The sequence below is a fragment of the Myodes glareolus genome, chromosome 3, assembly GCF_982192425.1.
Source record: "Myodes glareolus chromosome 3, mMyoGla1.1, whole genome shotgun sequence".
In the NCBI taxonomy this organism is placed as follows: Eukaryota; Metazoa; Chordata; class Mammalia; order Rodentia; family Cricetidae; genus Myodes; species Myodes glareolus.
Window position 1 is genome coordinate 9,595,964 of NC_142028.1, and position 21,966 is coordinate 9,617,929.

Consider the following 21,966-nt stretch of genomic DNA (forward strand, 5'->3'; position numbering starts at 1 on the left):
TGTGCTTGTCACCTTCCATTCCAATGTGCTATTGATTCTGGAGTTTTGTTGCTAGGACCATGTACATCACTGAGCCTTTTCTCATGGTTCAGTGTCCACCTTGTGTCTGGCTGTACTCCTTTATGCGAAGCCCCCTTTGCTGGAATCTGTATAGCTATTTCAGTGGTATAGTCTGTTGTGTGTGTGTGTGTGTCTTTCTGCACAAGACTGATGATTTGAACCCCAGCCCCAACAGCTGTTTTCTTATTGCAGTTGGGTTTGGGTGGTTCGTACCTTTTTTATCTTTCTTCTTTTAATTACACTTTGAGTTTTATGTAAAACCCATGTACTTGATCGGTTTAATTTACCTAATCTGATAATCTTTGCTTTTTAAAGTGAGTATCAAGACCATTTTTAATGTAGTTATTGATACAATTCTAGTAAAATTTACCATCTGGCCCTTTATTCCTACCTGTTCCATCTGTGCTTTGTACGTGTGTGTGTGTGTGTGGTGTGTATGCATATATATACACGTACATTTATACACATATTTTCTTCTTTATTTTCCCTCCACTATTGATATGTAAGTTATGACTCCTCTTAAGAGAACTTTCATAGTTGTTCTAGGCTTTTTAGCATATACTCTTATTATAACCCTCCTTTATATAGATTACACTGCAAGATACATCAAATAAATGAGAGTATTATGCTGTTATCTCTGAATTATCCTGGATGATTTCAATCAACCTTATTATTTTCCCATTGTTCTTCTGGATATTCTCGCTGCCTTTGGCTCTAATTTTCCGAGTTCAGTGCTCAACTGTATTGTCATTCTCGCAAGCTTTGATACGTATATAAAGTTATAACTTCCCCTGTGATTTTTCTCTTTAAAATCCCACAAGTTTTACATAGTGCTCTTATTTCTTTTAATTCTGAATATTAATAATGACCATTTTGACTTCTGAACTTTTGAATTATTCAGAAATATATTTCTAGCTTTCCAGAGTATTTTTTTATTCATTTTTTTCTGATTAAGCTGCATAATAATAGAATATTTTGATCCAAATGACAAATTATTTGGAAAATGTTGAAGATTTATTTCCTTGTTGCTTATTCAGTTTATATAACCATCTCAAATGTGTATGAAGGGGAAAATGAATTGTTTGCTGTGTGCCACACTCCGTCTCCCCAGGTCATCTAGCTCTCTTCCATTTTTTCACATATCTGTAAAATCTAGATTGTTAGTTGTATTGTTGAATCTTGGTTGGTGTTGACCGTCAACCTGATGGGCTCTGGAGTTATTGAAGGGAGAAGTTTCCACGCATGTCTGTGAAGAATGTCCTAGAGTCAGTTCATTGGAGTGGTATCTTTGCTGTCTTTCCTGTTGCCACACTAAAGCACACTAGCAGAATCAACTTAAGAGTGAGAGGGTTCATTATGGCCCCTGTCTGAGGATATAATCCTGGCACCACAAGCTTGAGGTTGGGACCCATTGCGTCTGCTGTTAGGAGAGATCAACAGTGATGGTATTCCGCTGGCTCGCTCCTTTTCTATCAGGCCAGGACCCAGTCATGGTCCTGCTGCCCAAACTTAGGGTAGGTCTTTCCACCTCCATTACTTCAATCTAGAAAAATCCTTCACAGACATGCCCAGAGATTTGTCTCCAAGGTGATTCTAGATTCCCTCGAGTTGGTCATTAATATAAAGAGCTAAAGAGTGACAGCTCTGCTCTGATTGGGCTTTGGTTGAAGGAAGTAAATGATGTGGCTGGTTAGGCTTTGGTTGAAGGAAGTAAATGATGTGGCTGGTTAGGCTTTGGTTGAAGGAAGTAAATGATGTGGCTGGTTAGGCTTTGGTTGAAGGAAGTAAATGATGTGGCTGGTTAGGCTTTGGTTGAAGGAAGTAAATAATGTGGCTGGCTTGAAATAGATGGACCAACGTACTGTTCTTTGTGTTCACAGTGAACCTGTTTGCCTTCTCGTCATCTTTCCATTCTTCCAGGAATCTCTTGGCTGTTTTCCTAATGAGGTCTAGCTTTTAGCCCATCTCAGTTTCTAATGTTCCTTCTTTCACAAGGCTAGTCATCTCTACCTCACCTCCTTTTCTTATTCATGTAACACTTAAAGACCATTGTAGCATTATTAATTAGTTTAATATCTCTCTCTCTCTCTCTCTCTCTCTCTCTCTCTCTCTCCTTCTCTCTCTCTGTGTGTGTATGTGTGTGTGTGTCTTTTTCTCTGTCTGTCTGTCTGTCTGTCTGTCTGTCTCTCTCTCTCTCTCTCTCTCTCTGTGTGTGTGTGTGTGTGTGTGTGTGTGTGTGTGTGTGTGTGTGCACGTGTGCCTGCATTGGGGTTACTCCACATATGTGTGCATGGTGCATGTATGTGGAGGCTAGAATGTCAGGTGTCTTTCTCCGTTGCTGTCTACTTTAATTTTTGAAACAGGATCTCTAGCTCACTGATTTGTAATATGGAGGCTGCTTGTTTGTTTTCCAGCTGCCCAGACTCCTGAAAGAACCACACAGAAACTGTATTAATTAAATCACTGCTCGGCCAATTACTTAAGCGTATTGCTAGCTTGCTCTTATATCTAGAACTAACCCATCTCCATTATTTTATATTTTATCATGAATTTTATGGCCTACTGGCAAGGTTTCAACATATCTGTCAGGCTCCAAAGCCACAGAGAAACCCTGTCTCAAAAACAAACAAACAAACAAACAACTCACCCCCCCCAAAAACAAAAAAAAAAGAAAGAAATTTAACATATCTGTCTCTGGCAGTGGCTCCATGGCTTCTCCCCTGACTACACCTTCCTTCTCACAGCATTCAGTTTAGTTTTCCCCTCCTATCTCTGTTCTACCTTATCAGTCCAAGCCAGTTTCTTTATTAACCAATGGTATTCACAGCATACAGAGGGAAATCCCACATCACCAATTGACTAGACTCACTGGACAGCACACCCCAGGACCCTCCTGGCTCCCACCTCCCCAGTGTCAGGATTAGAGGTGGATGTCACCATGCCTGTTTTTAATGTGACTTCTAAGGAAGCTGCCTGCATTCAGGTCCTCATGCTCTCACAACAAGCACTTGCTCACAGAGCCATGGTCCTGAACCTCTGTTCTAGGGTGTCTACTGCTGAGACGAAACACCATGGCCAAGAATAAGTCAGGGAGGAGATTTATTTCATCTAGAGAAGTCAGAGGACTCAAGGCAGGACCTGGAGGCAGGAAATGAAGCAGGAAATGGAGGAGCACTGCTGCAAACTGCCTTTCTCTTCATGTCCTTCTCAGCCTGCTTTCTTATACACCCAGGACCACTGGCCTAGAGGAGACACCACCCGCAGTGGCTGAATCTTCCTCCCATCATCAGTCAAGAAAATCCACCACAGGCTTGCCTAGAGACCAGGCTGATGAGGGCATTTTCTCAACTGAAATGCCTTCTAAAAGGACCCTAGCTTATGTCAATTTAATAAAAAACTTGAGAACATCGACCTCTAACATTAGCCTAATTTCAGTCTTTTGGGGACTCACGGTACACAGAAGCCTAAGGAGAAGGGACAGAATGGCTGGCTTGCGAGTAGTCAGAACCTATAGTTTTATCCCAGATATCTGCCTGCCTCTGCCCTGTGTACTGAGGCTAAAGCATATGCCATCACACCTAGCTATGGTCCTGTTTTATGTGGTCCTGGGGGTTGGAGTCAGGGCATCATGCATGCTAGACAAGCACTGTAGCAACTGAGCTAAGTTCCTATCTTCTCCATTTACTGTTAATGTTCTAATTTCCAAAACTATCTAAGCTTGGAGTATCTCTGTTCTCTCCAATAAGCAAGGATTTAGTGACATTGCCTATAACGTTTTTTTTTAACATTTCTTTTTTTAAATTTTTCCATTCTTGCCTATGACTTATAATTCTAACTTAAATTTATATGCAAGCTGTGTTTGCTTTCACTTTATAAATACATATTTAGGGGGCTGGAGAAATGGCTCATAAGAACACTGACTGCTCTTCCAGAGGCCCCGAATTCAATTCCCACTACCCACATGGCAGCTCACAACTGTCTGAAAATCCAGTTCCAGGGCATCTGACACCTTCACACCAGTGCACATAAAATAAAAGATAAATAAATCATAAAAAATTAAAAAAATAAATATATACATACATATTTAGATATCCACTATTATCTTTTCTGATACCAGGTTATTATTATTTTTAACCTACCATTTATTTCTCCTGAGGTCATTTTTATCTTGAATCTCATATACATTTCTTACAATTTAGTAATTGAATGTGACTGAGTTCTTTATATACTTCTGGGTTCACGATACTTCTTCCAGAAAACAGCATCATGGCTCCTGGCGGAATACCAGACACTCAGGGCTGTGGTTTAAAGGTGAAATGCACCACTGAGGCTCAAGTGTCCCTAGTGGGAGGCATTGTTTAGGACGATTGTGAAGCCTTAAAGAGCTGGAATCTCAATGGAGGAAGTGGATCACTGGGGGTGGGCCTTGAGGCTTATAGCCCCGCCTCACTTCCTTTTTTATTCTGTTTCCTGGCTGTAGAATGCCTTATGACTGGGTGGCCCTGGTTCTTGCTGCCAAGCCTTCCTTGCCATGATGGAATCTATCCCTCTGGAACTAACTGTATGCCAGAACCTTTTCTCCCGTGAGCTGCTTTTGTTGAGGATTTGATTACAGCAAAAGAAAAGTAAGACACCTAGGAACGAGTGGGCAAGTGAACGAGTGAGCAAATGGATGAGCTTGATTGTAGGTACCAAGGTCTTTTTCCCTTCTCCTGGCGATTCGCAGGACCGTGTGACCTCCGGCTCCCTAGAGATTCTGCACTAGCACTGGCTTGAGGGGTTAGCTTAGGAAGAACCTGGCTCTCTTTGTTATGGTGATTCCACCTGTATTCAAGGTTCTAGCAGTGGGCTCCACACGCCTGGCCTCCCCCAGCTGATTCTGCCTGAGGCCCCGGGGCCTTTATTCTCCTTCCTGCTTCTGTTGGGAGGAGGTCTTGCCCTTTTTGATCCCGCTTGCCCACTTCTATAAATACCCGACTTGAGTTTAATAAAGTTGCCATTTACTCTTGGTAAATGAGCAAGGTCCTTTTTTGTGTGTGTCTCTTTAAACCCTCAGGACAGTCGTCCATTCTCGTGGGCCCGAGTTCGGGAAGGCGTGCGCCTGGATCGGGTGTGGGTATCCACAGAAAAGTGCGGGTTCCAACACTTGATAGGCACTGGGGTAAGAAGAGTAACTTTGGTCCTGGAATCAGAAGAGTTTTAATGCAAGAATGTCTATGGGCTTCAGGCAGCTTTGACAAAATACCATTTAAATGTCGTTTTTCTCATTTGTAATGAGAAGTATCGGTCCCAAATCCCAGTATGTTTGGGTCTCAAAGTAAAAAGGACACAGGCAGCTTATTTTAAAATGCTGCATTAATTCTAAAATTATATAAATTCTTTAAAATCAGTTGAGTGCTATAAAACAGTTCATTTGAATTGAGAAACATTTCTGAAATATGAGTTTAAATCTACAATCCATTTCTTGAATCTGGTGGATGATTCAGAATATTTGTTAAAGTCAGTGAATATCTTCCTTCTTAAACAATAGAATCATCTAATGTTTCACAGACTTAACTCTTTTCTGGAGAATTTGATTACCTCAATGAGTAAAATATGTGAAGTAGATTTTTCTCTTATATATCAATGTAATGCTTTTATCTTGATGGCTTTTGAAATAAATTCATGTGGAAATGGTTATTGGGAAAACTTGATACTTTGAACACCCATGTTTCCTTGACAGAGAATTATAGATTTGGGATTGTTTGGGGAAATTGATTAGATCCCCAGAGAAGACAACTGAAACCTGCGCTCTGGCAGACCAGCCCCTCTGATGTATAGAGGAGCCTTCCTCTGCCTGTACTCTACAGTCAGTCATTCAGAGTCACCCAGAGATTCAGAGAATCTGCTAGAAGGTAGGCTGAGGGAACAGGTGCCCTCTAGCCACAGGGCAGAAGATGACTGCACTGTCCATAACACACAGTCTGCTGACTCTCCCTCGCTTGCCTTGGGAGGTATTTGCTGAGCTGTTACACGTGGACCAGCATATGCACACATGGCGTTGACCCCCTCCTTACATGTGAAACAGAGGAAAAGTGTCTCTTATGGCTTGACCATGGTTATGTCTGATGGACCTCCATGGAATTTAAATCAGTCAGCACCCTTGATCCGCCTCTTTGAAGTAAAGCACTCAGCCAGGATGGACTCCCAGTGTACACGTTAGAGAGGCTCATTAGTTTACAAATGTTCTGCACTGGCACAAATATCTCATTTGCTGGAGTGGCTATGCTGAGGGGAACAAGAGCTGAAGCATCAATTTATAATGGGTGGAAGAAGGCGAGAGCAAGTGGGTTCGATATATTGATGGCTCTTCGTTCCCTCGGGCATTTTCCAGAAAGCTCTTTATATTTATTCATACCTTGTTCCAAAGGCAAGCACTGAGGCAGTCTCAGGTAGAGGCCCCTGAGAGCCTGGTGTTCTGTGACAGTTAATGGGATAGATGAAGGCACCCCTTTGTGCCTCATGCTTTAGGTACTAGCCTATTCATCATCTCTTTGTAAGTGCTTCCTGACGTTGTTTCATCTGATCTTGGGGCATTCAAAAGAGGTCTCCCACAAACTGATGCGAGATGTCCTGTACATGTGTTGCTCTTCTTGGATAATGAATAAAGGTGCTTCAGTCAATGACTTTGCAGGGTATAGCCAGGTGAGAAGTTCGAACATATATATATGTTTAGACTATATATATATATATATATATACATATATATATATATATATATACATACATACATAAACACACACACAGACACACACACAGACACGCACACAGACACACACAGACACACAGACACACAGACACACACACAGACACACACACACACACATATATATATATATATATATATAGAGAGAGAGAGAGAGAGAGAGAGAGAGAGAGAGAGAAGGCAGAGTCAAGGAGATGCTGCCACTGGAACCTTTCTGGCAAACCACAGCCTCATGGCAATACATGGATTAATAGAAATGGGTTAATTTAAGATATAACAGCTTTGTAGGAATACACCTAAGCTAATGGCCAAGCAGTATTGTAATTAATATAGTTTCCATGTGAATTATTTGGGTCTGAGTGGCCAGAAATGAATGAGCAGTCTCTGCTTATACAATGGCTCCAATGTGCGCCAACTGCATCCACATCAAACCTGAGCGAGCTAGGCAAGGAATTCTAGACACAAAAGAACAGAGTTAAGCACAGCTTCATGGTAGCAACAATTTCTCAGCTGGGCTCTGTTTGCTGGTGGTGAGCAAAGGCATGGCTCCTTTAAGAGAAATTTTTCTGACTCAGCATTAGCAGCAAAAACGGCTGAACTCCTTTAAGAGCCAGCTTCCTGGCTCATGCTGATCCTGTTAGTGAGCACTAAATGGGGTCTGAGAGCAGCATGTTACAAATTACTTAACGGTGACATAGACATGCTGTATCACTGAAGCTGGGGCAGTGAACATGGCTCACAGAGGCGGTGAACATGCTCTGTCATGTTGGACTGGACAGATCAAACAGGCAGGGCCATGGAGTTGGTCCTAGCCATAGCCCCTTAGCATTAAAAAAAAAAAAAAGGTGCTCCTGGTCAGAAAAAATGGCTACAATGGTTACAGGTACACAATACAGATTCAGACAGAAAAAAAGACCTCTGAATGGGTCACAGTGTTGGATAAATGCGAATGGGCTTAAGAGAGAAGAAACAGTACAGACAGTTATAGATTAAAGGAGTAAAGATAATAAAATAAATATTTAAAAGTAGTAGAGTAAAATAAAAGTCATGAAAAGATGGAAAATACACAGAGTCTGGATTATGTATACTCCTGTGTTTTCTTTGAATTTTTTGACTATGAATGAACTAACTACAGAGAGACATTTCATTGTACAGGCTGCTAAGCTAAACTAACAAAGATATCTTGACTTCAAAATTTACTTTGGAAAAAAGGTTCTGCTTTTGTTTCTATCGAAGATGAGAACCTGTGGGTTCCTTCCAGGCTAATGTAGTTTGATGGAACAAGATCCCCCGCAAAAGTTTCCATGAACCCTAAAAATACTTTGCCCATCAAACAGCAGGAAGTAGTTTTGGAGAAAACTTTTTCCCAATTTCCAAAATATTTGTTTGTAAATTTGTTTTCATTTAAAAGGGGTTGATTATAAATGGTTAAATGGCCACAGTCAATCTCTTTCTAAAAATGTATGGAGGAGATATGATATAAAGATGAATACTTTGCATTGGTATGGATTTTGGTCTATTATACAAATTTAAGGTCAATTTGTTACATTGTGTATATGTATTTCTGCTCTTGTTTAGGGCATTGTGCTTGTGCATCTCATTTAAAATATACTGTGTAGTTAAGAAATACAGATTAATAAATAGCCATATATAATAGTCAAACTTGTAGTCATGTTACAGAGCTATATTTCAGATGGATAAGTATTCTTCAAACCCTTCAAAGGCCTACAGAATATGGCATGTAGAATAGTTTAAAAACTTAGACTTTTCTCGACAGTGAGACATGTCTGCTTCTGGCAGCACTAATTACTTCAAGAGTTTGATGGGCATTGAAGAAGCTCCTTATGGAGTTTGCAGCAAAAACTGCTCTTGCTTGGACTGCTTTATGGTATACTGTATAAACTGGACATTCAGGATCCATAGACAAATGATTGCTGAACTTGTCTAAAGAAGGTGAGACAGCCCTTCAGGGTTTCTGCTTTATGAAAGAGTCTGCCAGACATTCTGCAGGATAAAGAAGAAAGCAAATGATGAAATTTGCCATTACAAGGTAGAACAGATCTTCAAATTTCCTGCTTCTTGGAAAAGTCTTCCAGATGCTATGGGCCTGTAGGCTGAAGATGGATGCCCTGGTGTTACAGAAGAGCTTTGGGTAACTGTCCAGGCAGCAAGATGTCTCTGCAAATTCTATAACTTTGACAGTTGCTTACAGTGCACTTCTTGCTTACTTAAGTAGCAGTATATTCTGCTGGTGTCTTTGAAGATTTGAAGACAGATAGCTATGGTTATAATTTTTTTAATTGGTTAAAGGATAAATTATATATGAAACTTTAGGATTATAAAGAAATACTGTAACAGTAATTCTTGCTTGATACCTGTTTTGTTATATGTAATTTTACTATGTTAAAGTTAAAACCTTCCTTTTTATTTAGATAGAAAAGGGGAGGTGATGTGGGATGTCTTTCTGTATATGTGTTATTTTTATCAGATAATGAATAAAGCTGTTTCAGCCAATGACTTAGCAGAGTACAGCCAGGTAGGAAATCTAAACAGAGATATATAGAGAAAATAGACAGAGTCAAGGAGATGCTGTGTAGCTGCCGAAAGAGAAAGATGCTGCTGCCAGAACCTCTCTGGTAAGCCACAGCCTCGTGGTGATGCAAGGATGAATAGAAACAGGTTAATCTAAGAAGACGAGATAGGTAGAAATATACCTAAGCTAACCAAGGAACGTTGTAGTTAGTATAGGTTTTGTGTGATTTTTAAGGTCTGTGCAGTCAGAGAGAATGAACAGTCTCCACTTACACTAACAGTATAGGGACTGGTGTACAATATTGATGTGGACAGTCTATTGCATATAAAATGAAAGAAAAATTAGTTTTTTAGAAATGGAAATGATACTATTATGGCTGGGGAGATGGCACAGTGGCTAAATGTGCTTGCTTCTTTTCCAGAGGACTTAGGTTCAGTTGTCAGTACCCATGTTGGGTAGCTCACAACCATCTATAACTGTACCTCCAGGGAAATCCAGCACCTCTGGCCTCTGAGAACACTTGAACTCATGTCTTTTTACCTGCGTACAGGTTCTTATGTGTAAGTGTGTATGCATGTGTGTGTGTGTGTGTGTGTGTGTGCTCTCACACATACACACTTAAAAATAATAAAAGTATAGACTCAAGAGGTAGCTTAAGAACACTTGTTGCTCCTACAAAAGTTGTAGATTCTGTTCTAGGACCCACATGGTGTTTCACAACTGTCTCTAACTCCAGTTCCTTTTCTGACTTCTGTGAATGCCAGAGTTATACTGAAAATACATACATACCATCAAAATGATAAAAAAAATCTAAAAATTATGGTGTTACTTATAGAAATACTTTTAGGCATAAAACTGTTCTTTTAATTTTATACAAAAAGTTTTTTCTCAGGTTTATGCATCTCTAATCGTGTGTTGCTAGTTAAAACTGTGGTGCTGGGGTTGGAGAGATTGTTCAGGGGTTAATCATGCTTACCGCTCTTGCAGAGGACCTGAGTCTGCTGTGTGGGTGCGAGAACCAAACTGGGTATATTTAAACAGCAGTCAATTAGAAAAAGAATTTAAAAAGAGGTCAATTATTTCTTGTTCTAAATTGTAAGTTGCTATAACCTTTGACTTTAACATTGATTTTATCTATTTAGAGCTTTGCCAGAATTTTTGAAAAGTAGGAAGCTTGATGCTAAGTATCATGTTTCTCTTCCTTTGTTTTTTTAATCTTTTTATGAGTGTTTATGATTGAATTGTTTTATTGTATCACAAGTTGGAGGTGCGTCCAAAAACTTCACCCATCAATGATAATGAATTACTTTTCTCATTATATGACCCAAATATCTGATATTATATGTCATGCTGTATGCACTGGTGTTGACTGTGCTGTAGAGAGTGTTGGTAACATACTTCTGTGACCCCAGCACTCTGGAGGCATAGTCTGGAGGGTTGCCTTAAGTTCTAGTCCAGCTTGATCTACACAGTGAATTCCTAGACAGCCAGTGATACCTAGTGAGACCATGTCTCTGAAACAAAACAAACTGTTGGCAATGCCTCACTCCTGTTCAGGAGGTTCTCCTGCAGTTGGGGATGTCCATTCCTTGTACATCTAAGCTGGAGGTGGTACAGGAGATTGTCTGTATTCTGTCAGTCATGTTTTAAATAAATGCTGATTGGCCAGGCAGGAAGTATAGGAGGGAAAACAAGACAGGAAGTAGAGGTGATGCAATGAGAACAGGAGAATTCTGGGAAGCAGGAAGCTGATTTCTCCCAGTCCTACGCAGACCACCAAGGAAGCAGGATGTGACCTGCCAGCTGAGAAATGTATGGAACCATATAGCTAAAATAGATCAGAATAATTGGTTAATATAAGTCATAAGAGCTAATAAGAAGCCTGAGTCAATGGGCCAATCAGCTTATAACTTATGGAGATCTCTGTGTGATTTTCTTTGGGGCTAAATAGCGTGGGAACTGGGCAGGACAGAAAACCTCAACAAGCCAGCCCATCATGTTACATGGAGGCCTGTCTGATGGCAACTGGAGAAACTCACTGATTTCAGACATGTCAAAGTAAGAAAATTGTACATCTTGAAATATCAAAAATAGGGTAATGGCTAGGGAACAAATACATAGTCATAGAAAAACTTAATTGAATGTTGTCAAACCTTTGTGTCCCTAAGATATTGTGCTCTAGTCTTGATCTTATTTTTCTGAGAATTATGGTATTTGAATGTGAATGGCCCCCACAGGCTCCTATGTTTGAATGCCTAGCCCCACCCAGTTGGTGGAACTGTTTGTGAAAGACTAGGAGGTGTGGTCTTGTTAAAGGAGGTGTGTGGCTGGTGGTGGGCTTTGAGGCTTTGTTTCTGCTGTGTCTCTCTCTGCTCTGTGGTTTTTGTCTCCACATAAAAGCTCTCAACCACTGCTTTGTTGCCATGCCTGCCTGCTTGCTGCCATGTTCCCTGCCATGATGTCATGGACCTCTGAAACTGTAAGCAAGCCCTCAGTCAGAAGCCTGATGAAGACAAAGTGAAGGTGGTGGGTTAGAAGCTCCCTCAGCATCTCCCATGCTTCAGGAAGAAAATGCTTTGTCAATGGCTAAAGCTGGAATAAGTAAAGTAACAGAATTCTTAATAAACTGTTAAAAAATGTTCAGTTCCCTAGTTCATGAAAGAATGCTACTCTGTTGTTGTGCGTTGTGGGGTTCCTCGTCCCCTCTCTTCCCCTCCCCCTACCTCTCTTCCTCCACCTCCCTCCCACCCTGTATCCTCCCCTCTCCTTCTCCCTTTTATTCCTTTTAGGGTAACTGATAAATGTACAGGTACCCAGCTGAGAAGGCATGATGCTGGGATTCTGCATCCATGGCTGGCCTCTTCCTCTGTTCCCGACTGTGCTGTTTAGGATACACAGCACAGAGCATGACCAGTTGAAAAATGAGAGGTTTACAAACAGTAACAAATGCATGGGTCATCTTCACATGGCCTCAGTCGAAGACATGGAGAAGGATGGCCTCTGAACTCTACCAAGATGGGGAACACTTGGAGTCTGGGCAGAGACGAGGCAGAAGACTCTAGAACGCCCTTTGCCAAAGACAGAAGTTTTTTATATCTGGATGAAAGGACTGAAGATACATTAAGGACAATTTCAATGTTTCTACTTTATTTCTGTGTTTTATTGTTAGCTCTGTATTTGATTATATTGTAGTCAATTACTCTTTGTTTCTTTCCTTGACCTGTGGACCAGAGCCTCGATGGAGAACTGAGTGCAAACATTCTCCCATATCAGCACACTGGTTTGGTTTGCTCATTTTGGGGTTCACATGGAAGAGATCTCTTGTTGGAGTTTGTTGCCTCGGGTCATCTTCTATTTTGGCTCCATGATAGGGACAGTAGATGTCTCCCTCTCTCCTCGGTCCGTCCTGTGGAAGGCACAGTGCTGAGAAGTCACATTGGTGAGAATCTCCTCTTTCTGGCATTCTCTTAATTTACGCTTCTCGCTCAGAACTGCAGATGCATCAGCAGGAAGTTGGTCTTGATCTTTCAAGACTACTTCAGAAATCATACCCTAGCCTAGCAGTTTGGCGTTTATTGCAGGCATTAAAGGGGGCTAAGTACCCTGCCAAATTTTTGCTAATATTATCATTAAAGATATTTAGTTACTAGTATTTCTGTAGCCACTGAAAATGGCATGCAATTACCCATAGAATATATTTTCTCCTTTCAAACTGCAAAGCCCCAGAGAGTCTGACTAATTGCCAACTTCTTTCAGGGACATTACTCAATACATATTACCCTTCTGAAAGTCTAGATTATGGGAGACTAATGACCTGTCATATTCTGAGTCATGTGTATAGTAATTTATAACAGGCATTTTAAGCCATATTTTGCTCCTGGTCAGTGGTTTTTGCCTTATTTATTTATTCAGGAGTGCTAGGGATGGCATGCAGACTCCTGTGCTTGCTAATGGGGTGCTTTGAGCCAAGTCTTCCATCTGGTTTGGTTTTACTTTTTCAGACAGATCTGGAGTAACCCAGGCTGGCCTTCCTGATCCTATCTACTACTATTTCCTAAGTGCTGAGATTATTTCTCTTTAATTAATTAAATTTTCACACTTCTGGGGATTAAGTCTAGGGCCTTGTGCATGCTGGACAAGCACATTGGCCCTGAGGTGCATCCTTAGGGTTTATTATGATCATCGTTTTAAAATAAAAGCATTGCAATTTTGGACACGCACATTGGCCCTGAGCTGCATCCCTAGGGTTTATTATGATCATTGTTTTAAAATAAAAGCCTTGCACATTTTGGACAAGCACCTTGGTCCTGAACTGCATCCCTAGAGTTTATTATGATCATCATTTTAAAATAAAAGCCTTGCACATTTTGAACAAGCACATCGGCCCTGAGCTGCATCCCTAGGGTTTATTATGATCATCGTTTTAAAATAAAAGCCACGGACAGTGTTGTTTTGGTTTTTAACACTGTGATTTGAACTCAGCCTCCCTCCTCGTGCCAGGTAAGCATCTGTAACGTGAATTCTAATTGGTATTAATAATAAAAAGCCAGAGTCAGTTATCGGGGTGGAAGCTGAAGGATCAGAGAAGCTTAGTGGCCAGTGCTCAGCTCCTGTCCTCAGACTACCTCTGCCTGCCTGCCTGCCTCAGACTGCGCTGCTCCTCAGACTGCACTGAGCTCCTGTCTCCTCCCGCCTTACATTCTTCTCTCCTCTCAACCACATCATTCCTGTCTTCATTTCCCTAGTGCTGGGACCAAAGGCGTAGAACTCCAAGCGCTGGGATCACCTTTGTGTGTGTGAGCTCTGTTTCTATGTTAGAGTGGATCAATTTCATGTATCCCAGGGTGGCCCTGAATTAACAGAGATTTGTCTGTCCCCCAAGTCCTGGGATTAAAGGTGTGTGTCACCCCTGCCTAGCTTCTAGTGGCTTAGCTGTGCCATCTGGTCTTCAGGCAAACTTGGTGAAAACACAAATAAAATACCACCATGAGCACTCTTGCTCCTTGCGGTGCACTGCCTCTCCAACAGCACTGCACACTGTGGTGGCCAGCTTCGGAAAGGAAGGAGAGGGTGGTGGAGTAAAGATTCTGAGATAGCTTCTCACTGGATGATTGGCAGGTGACATGGAAGGCGGGTGGGCGATACAGTGATGGTAGCAGCAATTAAGACGCTAGCATTTACTGACTGTGATTCTGAAGAGATGCCGGAGTTGAAATACGCACATGGAGAGGTGTGTCCTCGGCTAAGAATCTGACGGATACCGCACCACACTTCATTTCAGGACACTGAAATGTTGGTGGGATTGGATCCAAATGCACCCCAGTGCCCACATGGAAACTTCCCAAGGACCAGGTGGGAATTCTTTATGCAGAAGAGTCTTCCAGGAGGCCACCAGAGCGGCTGAAGTTTGCCCTCAGGTCTGACACGGTAGTACCAACAGTTGGGATGTGAAAGCAGAGAGACCCTGAGTTTGAGGACAGACTGGACTGACTACACAGCCCGTTTCAAGAACAAAGAAAGATTCCTTTGATTATACTTTTTAGGAAAGACTTTCCTAAAACCAGCCTAATATCAAAGATATTAGCAAGTCTTCAAATATCAAATTTGGAGCAAGTTTGGATGTAGATGTAAGATTTTTAAGTTCAACCACAAAGCAGCGATAATCATAGAGATGGGCTTCAGAGATTCCCCAGCTTAAGTCCTGTCATTAGACCCGCCTGCATCGACTCATCACTCCAAGAATGGAGTTAAAACCCTTTGAGAGTCGAGGTGAGTTTCCTGCCTCCCTCCCGGGTCAGTTCCCACCCTCTCTGCCTCCTTGTCCTGCCTCCCTCTCTCTTCAGTCCTGGGAGGTTTCAACAGCTCATGCTATGTTCATCACATCACACACACAGAAGACAAAGTTTTATGAACCCATAGTAAAAACATGTGCTTGAATGAAAGAGTCATCAAAATAAACTATTGAGGTGCTAGTTTGTAATCTACAGTAGTATCTATAAAGAAAATACCTGGAGACAGAGAGCTAGGCTGAGAGTTAGCCCTGGTTGGTTGGGAGGAAAGTGATCAGAGGTATATATTATTAAAGAGAAATACAAATAGACTGTAGTTCATACATGGAACTATGATCATATCAGGTCTTCCTATCTGTGGATTCTACTGTTGATTCGACAAAATTCATACACACACACACACACACACACACACACACACATCAAATAAAAATAATTAAATCCTGCAGAAGAGACACAGAAAGTATTTGCTTTGTGCTAGGTCTTGGAAGTGACCCAGAGATGAACTATGTGAGGATGATGTGGGGTTTGTATGCCAGCACGGTGGCACTTTGCAGGAAGGAGCTGAACACCCACACATTCTGGTCACTTTGGAACCACCTGGAAGCTTAAGTACCCATAAGCCTGCAGGCGAAACTGTTTACCCTGGTGTCCCTGAACTGCTGATGGCAATCATCAATGAAACAAAATCCCTAAGCTTTCATTCTTGTCGGTATGGTTCAATTAACTCAAACGAATTGGCTATAAACACATCGAGTTTCGGTAATCTTCCTGCCCGAGAAGAATGTAAGTGACTGGAAAGGTCCGTGTTCTTTCTCGTTTCTGTTGTAGAGGCTGTAGGGTAATGGCCGGAGGTTCACATTAACCGCCACTTAATGTTTCTTGGATAATAATCTGTATTTTATTTTATGACAATACACTTTTAGTCCTCCCAGATTGACCCGACTTATTCTGGACACAGCTGTGTACCGGAAGACAGTCAGTTGATTAATTATGCTGCCCTGAGGACCTGCGGGGCGGTGTCTGGCCTAGCAGCTGAGAGAGGTGAAGCAGGAGGGCTGGGGCTTTCAAGAGTTCCTGAAATGAGGAAGTCTGATGTGGGAGTCCCCTTTGTGTGCTGTGATTACCATTAATGAATAAAGAAACTGCCTTGGCCTGTTGATAGTGCAGGACTTAGGGAGGCAGGGAAGATGGAACTGAATGCTGGGAGGAAGGAGACAGAGTCTGGGAGATGCCATGGATCTGCACCCAGAGGTAGATGTGCTGAAACTTTGCTGGTAGGCCACAACCTCGTGGTGATATGCAAATTAATAGAAATGGGTTAAGATGTAAGAGTCAATAAGAAGCTAGAGCTAATGGGCAACACAGTGATTTAAATAATATGGCTTCTGTGTGATTATTTCAGTTCTGAGCAGCTGGGATGAACAAGCCTGTGTCATTTGTAGTTCTTCCAAAGGAAATCTGACATTGGCCTTCTACTTTGGTGCAGTAGAGGCTAACGTTAAACTAGAAGTCACAGAGAACACTCTGCAGGTGTAGGAGAAATCTTCTGAACACCTTTATTGACTGAATACAGAATAAGAGGCTGTGGGTCCTCTCTGAGGAAACTTGGAACCTTGATGTGTTGGGGTTGAGGTCGCAAGAACACGAAGTGGAAAAATTATGTAAGTGCGAAACCAACAACCTCCTGATTATCAAGTACATTTTCCAGTCTTAGGAGTCAAACTTTTCTTTTGAATGACATGACTTTTCTTCCCAAATTCCCAAGGATTTCTTTCATTGTTTTTCTTTTGTGGACTGAGACTGCACAGAACCAAAGATCTTATAATGTATATCATCAAGAAATGGCACAAGTTTCAATAATCTTCCACAGCCCCTGTGTGGCAGCTTCCTGTGCCAGGTTCCGCAATACCCACAAAGCAGTGTGTTCCATTTTCAGAGATGCAACTCAAGTACCACAACATGGATATTAAATGATTTCCAGAAAAACATTTTCTGCTACTTGAGGAAGCGGTTCCCTTGGTTCAGTGCTGTCTGAAGGCGTGGCCAGAAGGCCAACTCGGGAGCCTCTTCTCTCCTTCCACCTGTGCTCAGGCTGCCAGGATTTTCAAAGCAAGAGCTCCACCTGGTGAGGCATCTTGCCAGCCCTGGTGGTGCTGCAGACCTTTAAGCTGGCATTAAATCAGCTCCTCCTTGAAAGCACTCTTCCGGTTCCCTGTTATCTCGCCATCTGTTTTAGTTACACTTCGCCTTGCTGTAACAAAGTTCCCTACAATAGTGGCTTGAAGACGGAAGAGTTTATTTTTGCTTGTGGTTTGAGGAGGCAGCCAGTCTTTCGAGGCAGCAAGAGCGTAAGGTGCCTGGCCCCGTGTCATCTGCAGTCAGGTCCCACGTCAACTGTAAGAGACAAACACTGATGCCCAGCTTAGCCCTCTTCTTCCCCCTCTTTTTATCCACCCCAGGACCATAGCCCATAGTAAACTGCCACCTGCTTCAAGATGGGTCTTCTCCCCCGTCCCCACCGTGTGTAAACCTCTCAGGAAATGTACTTAGAGAGCTTGATCTCCTAGGCAATTGTAAATCCAGACATGTCGACTGTGAAGTTGGCAGACCTGTGGAGGTCAGGGTATCCTGCAGGAGTCAGTCTCTCCTTCTGCCATGTGGGTTCTGGGGACGAAACTGGTCACGAGGCTTGGCAGCAAGTGTGTCTTTACCCACTGAGCCATCTTGCTGACCTGGCATTTAAAGCTCTTTCCAGATGGGCTTCTGAAAGAAAAAAGAATCCTGCTTCTCTGAGAACTCGCTGGGGTACTTCCCTCCCCTGCCTGTTTTCTCAGGTTTTATTTTCTCCGTAGAGCTGGTGAATGCTAGACTTGGAGTATAAGTTGTCAAATTTGACCAGGTAACTCTACTCTATTTTTTTTTTCTGATCAGAACTCAACTGTCTTGGCATTCCACCTTAATATTGAAACAGCTGCACCCAGAGAACTCGATCAGTTGGCAACCTCATAAAGTGGCAAATATTTCCAAGGTGTTCCAAGTAATGGCCATTAGCATAAATAATAAACAAATGTCAATACAACAATTATTCATTTTCACTCACAAGGAAACTGCCAAGTCCTGTGGATATTATTATAATGAATGTCCTGGAAAAAAAAAAACTGACAGGAGAATGTTTTGAATTATCAAGGTCAAGCCAGCAGGATCATTAAATGTGTCTCTCTCCCATGAGCTGCTGTGGTGAAGTATTTTAAAGCTTAATGATGACCTAGAAAAGTTTAAAAGACACAGCACATTGGCTGCCTGTCCTGTAGCGGAGTACCCAACAGAAGCAGTTTGGGCGGGCTCACTGACCGTCATGGGGAAGGAGGGCTTGTGTGCAGGGGCAGGAGGAGCCTGGCTGCGTGGCATCCACAGTCAGGAAGCAGAAAGTGAGGGATGCTTGCTTTCTCCTTTGAGTAGGCTCTGCAGTTAGTATGGAACCCCCCCACCTCAGGTGGCTTAATCTAGTTCATCCCATAAAGACCTGCCCGTGGATTTCTTTATCGAACTGACAATGAAGATTCACTGCCACCTGTAGTTTTCTGTAAACCATGGTGAATCAAGTTACTAGATCCACATGTTTAAAACGTGCTACCCCTTAGCAAAAGGAAAACAGTTGCCTTGACTGGCTTGACACTTCCCATGACTAATCAGTGTCCTCTGTGCTCTTGGTGACTGGCTGGCTTTCATTTAAGGATGCTGTTACTGGCTGCACCAGCAGGAACAGCAATTCAGTTCCTTTCCTAGTATCAGAGCGAGATCACTGGCCCTTTTGGGGGTTATTTAAAAGGGAAAATTGTACAATATAACCAGAAAACAAAGACAATTAGCCCAGTAGGGGACTAAACACATAACTTCCCCCAATTACTGTCCCATCAATGCCATTTTCTACTCAGAGCACCCACTGTGCCTTGGATTCCAGGTCCCTGGGACTGTACTGGGCATGCTCTTAATAGGCTTTCTGCTTTTGTGAGGGTTCTGAGCACTGCAACCTCATGCAGTTAGGTGAATTTCGGTTCAAATTAAGAGGTTTTGGCTAGCAAGATGGCTCCGTGGGTGTAAAGGTGCTTTTCACAAATTCTTACAACCAGGGTTTAATCCCCCGACCCAATGTAATAGGAGAGAATCAATTCCCTCATGCTGTCCTCTGACCTCCACATGTGTGTGACAGCGATACATAAACTGAAAATATAAGTAGAAACAAATTAAAAGGCTTAACCTGTCTTTGACCTCCTGGCATCTGACATAGTAGGACTTTATGTTTATAACAGAAATTTCTTTTTAAAAAGATTTATTTACTTTATGTGTATGTATGTATTTGCCAGTGTGGGTTTATGTGTACCACATGTGTGCAGGATCACATGGGGGGACAGAAGAGGACATTGGAGCCCCCTGGAGTTGGAGTTACAGGTGGTTGTGAGATGTCACATGATGCTAAAGTGGACTCTGGTCCTCTGCAAAAGCAGCAGGTGTTCTTATCTGCTGAACCATCTGTCCAGCCCCCAACAATCAAAGTTTTTTATTTGGATTTCTGGTTGGTTAAATCTTTGATCATCCTATCAACTGCCAACAGATATCTTCTCTGGCAAGGTGGCTGCCCCATTGCTACACTGTGGCAAGGTGGCTGCCCCATTGCTACACTGTGGCAAGGTGATCGCCCCATTGCTACACTGTGGCAAGGTGATCGCCCCATTGCTACACTGTGGCAAGGTGACTGCCCCATTGCTACACGGTGGCAAGGTGAGAGCCCCATTGCTATAGGGACAGATGCTGTTTCCTGAACTGCTTTGTGGTGTCTATTTTTCTAGAGACTGTTGTTATCTATGACTTCTTCCGATGCCATCTGGAACACTTACTGAGCATGTAGGGCCCCTTCCGTGTTTGCAAATGGAACAGGTGGTCTTTCTGAGGTAGCCATGCGTCTCAGCTGTCAACAGCCCTTGCCATCCAGGCTTCAGTGTCTTGCCTTGAGCATTGTTCTAGAACAGAGGTCGATGACATTTTCACTGTTACTGAACCTGAAACTTGGGTTACCAGCCCCAGCCTTCCTCCGACCTGGATGTCACCTGCTGACATCACTGCTGCTTGCTTTGTGTCTTTGCTTTCAATTCACAGCTTTACCCAGGAAGCTGATCTCCCATTTCTCACTTCTCTGGCCTGAAAAAAAAATCATCATTTTCTCTCTTTTCACTTAATTTTAAAGAAGTAGTACATGTTTATGATAAAAAACATCCATAGCACATCAGGGTCAGTGAGGTGGTAGGGACACTTGCCACTAAGCCTGACAACCTGAGTTGGATCCCCAGGACCCACATGGTGGAAGGAAAGAACTGATTCCTGCAAGTTGGCTCTTATCTTTAGACACACAACCTCACACGCACACACACACACACACACCACCTGCACACACACACATGTTCTTCTGTTCCCTTGGACAATTTTATGTGTATTTTATATGTAAAAATAATAGATACATAATTTTGTTTTTACAGAAAGTAGACTATTTTAGACTGTTTTTCTACAATGGGTTTCACCAACTTTCCCTGTCATATTTAGAATCTTATTCTCTCTCTTTTTAAACACAACCAGTGGCCTGCATAAATATTTCTTATTCTGTGAACAGGACATCCTGGAGCGAGAATAGTGAAGAACAGCTTTATTCAGAAGTACAGTAGTCCATGCCCTGCTAGAGTCCAGCCTCAGCTTGGGTTCAGGTCCTGAAATAGGGAAGGGGCATCAGCATAAGGAAAAATTCTGACCACCAGGTGCATTGAATTCAAGTGACCCCAAATAGCTCTGTTGTTGATTCGCCGATATAGCTCAAGCCATCTTTATACTTTAACAGAGGTTTTTTTTCTACCAGGCTTACATGAGCAGCTTTATTTTTGACTCCCATGTTTTACTTTTAAGAAATACATCATATGTTAAGAACTATATAGCAATCATTATAAAAGCCCTAATTTTCCACATTTATGCTTCCTCAAATATACTTTCCCACCCCCTCCATAACCTTATTCTAGTGGTCAGCATTTTTGCAGAATTAACTAAATATCAAGCCAGACGCATCCTGCTCTAGCAGCACTTACGTCAGCTGGCAGGGACTTGTGGTTACAAAGTTAAAAAGTAATAAACATGAGTACAATATTTTAAGGACAACAATATTTGAACCCAAGCAACTCTTTCATGTCTACAAGATATGCTTTTATACAGTTTCCTTTTCTGTTGTGGAATATAAGTTGAAGATGTGTTACATTCCTTAATGCCATAGAATATTTGTTTAATGATGCAAAGATGCGCTTCATTCTTTTATGTTGCATCTGTTCAACTCTGTGAAGCTGTGCTATGTTGCCTGTCTAAAACACCTAATTGGTCTAATAAAGATCTGAACAAGATCTAGGCAGGAGAGGAACAGTCAGGCACTGAGGACTCAAACCTGGTCATGCAACTGACCTGTAAGCCATGGGCATATGCAACACAAGATTGCTTCCAAATTAAAGACAGGGCTACAGTAATGTAGAAAAATGATTTGGAATACAGATTTTAAGAAGTATTTATATATTTGAATTTTAAGAATACTTGGATGTACATAAGACCTCTTAGAGATGAGACTTAAGCCAAGGCACAAAATTCACCTATGTTTTATATACTTCTTATATGTGTAAGCTGGGGTCAGACTATAATATTTCAGAAAACTATGCACAAGGCAAAGGGTTACAGCGGAGTTTTCCATGTTACTCAGAAAGTTTCAGACTGGGATGGATGAGGGTTTCTCAGCTCTATTAAGTTAACCAAGTTCT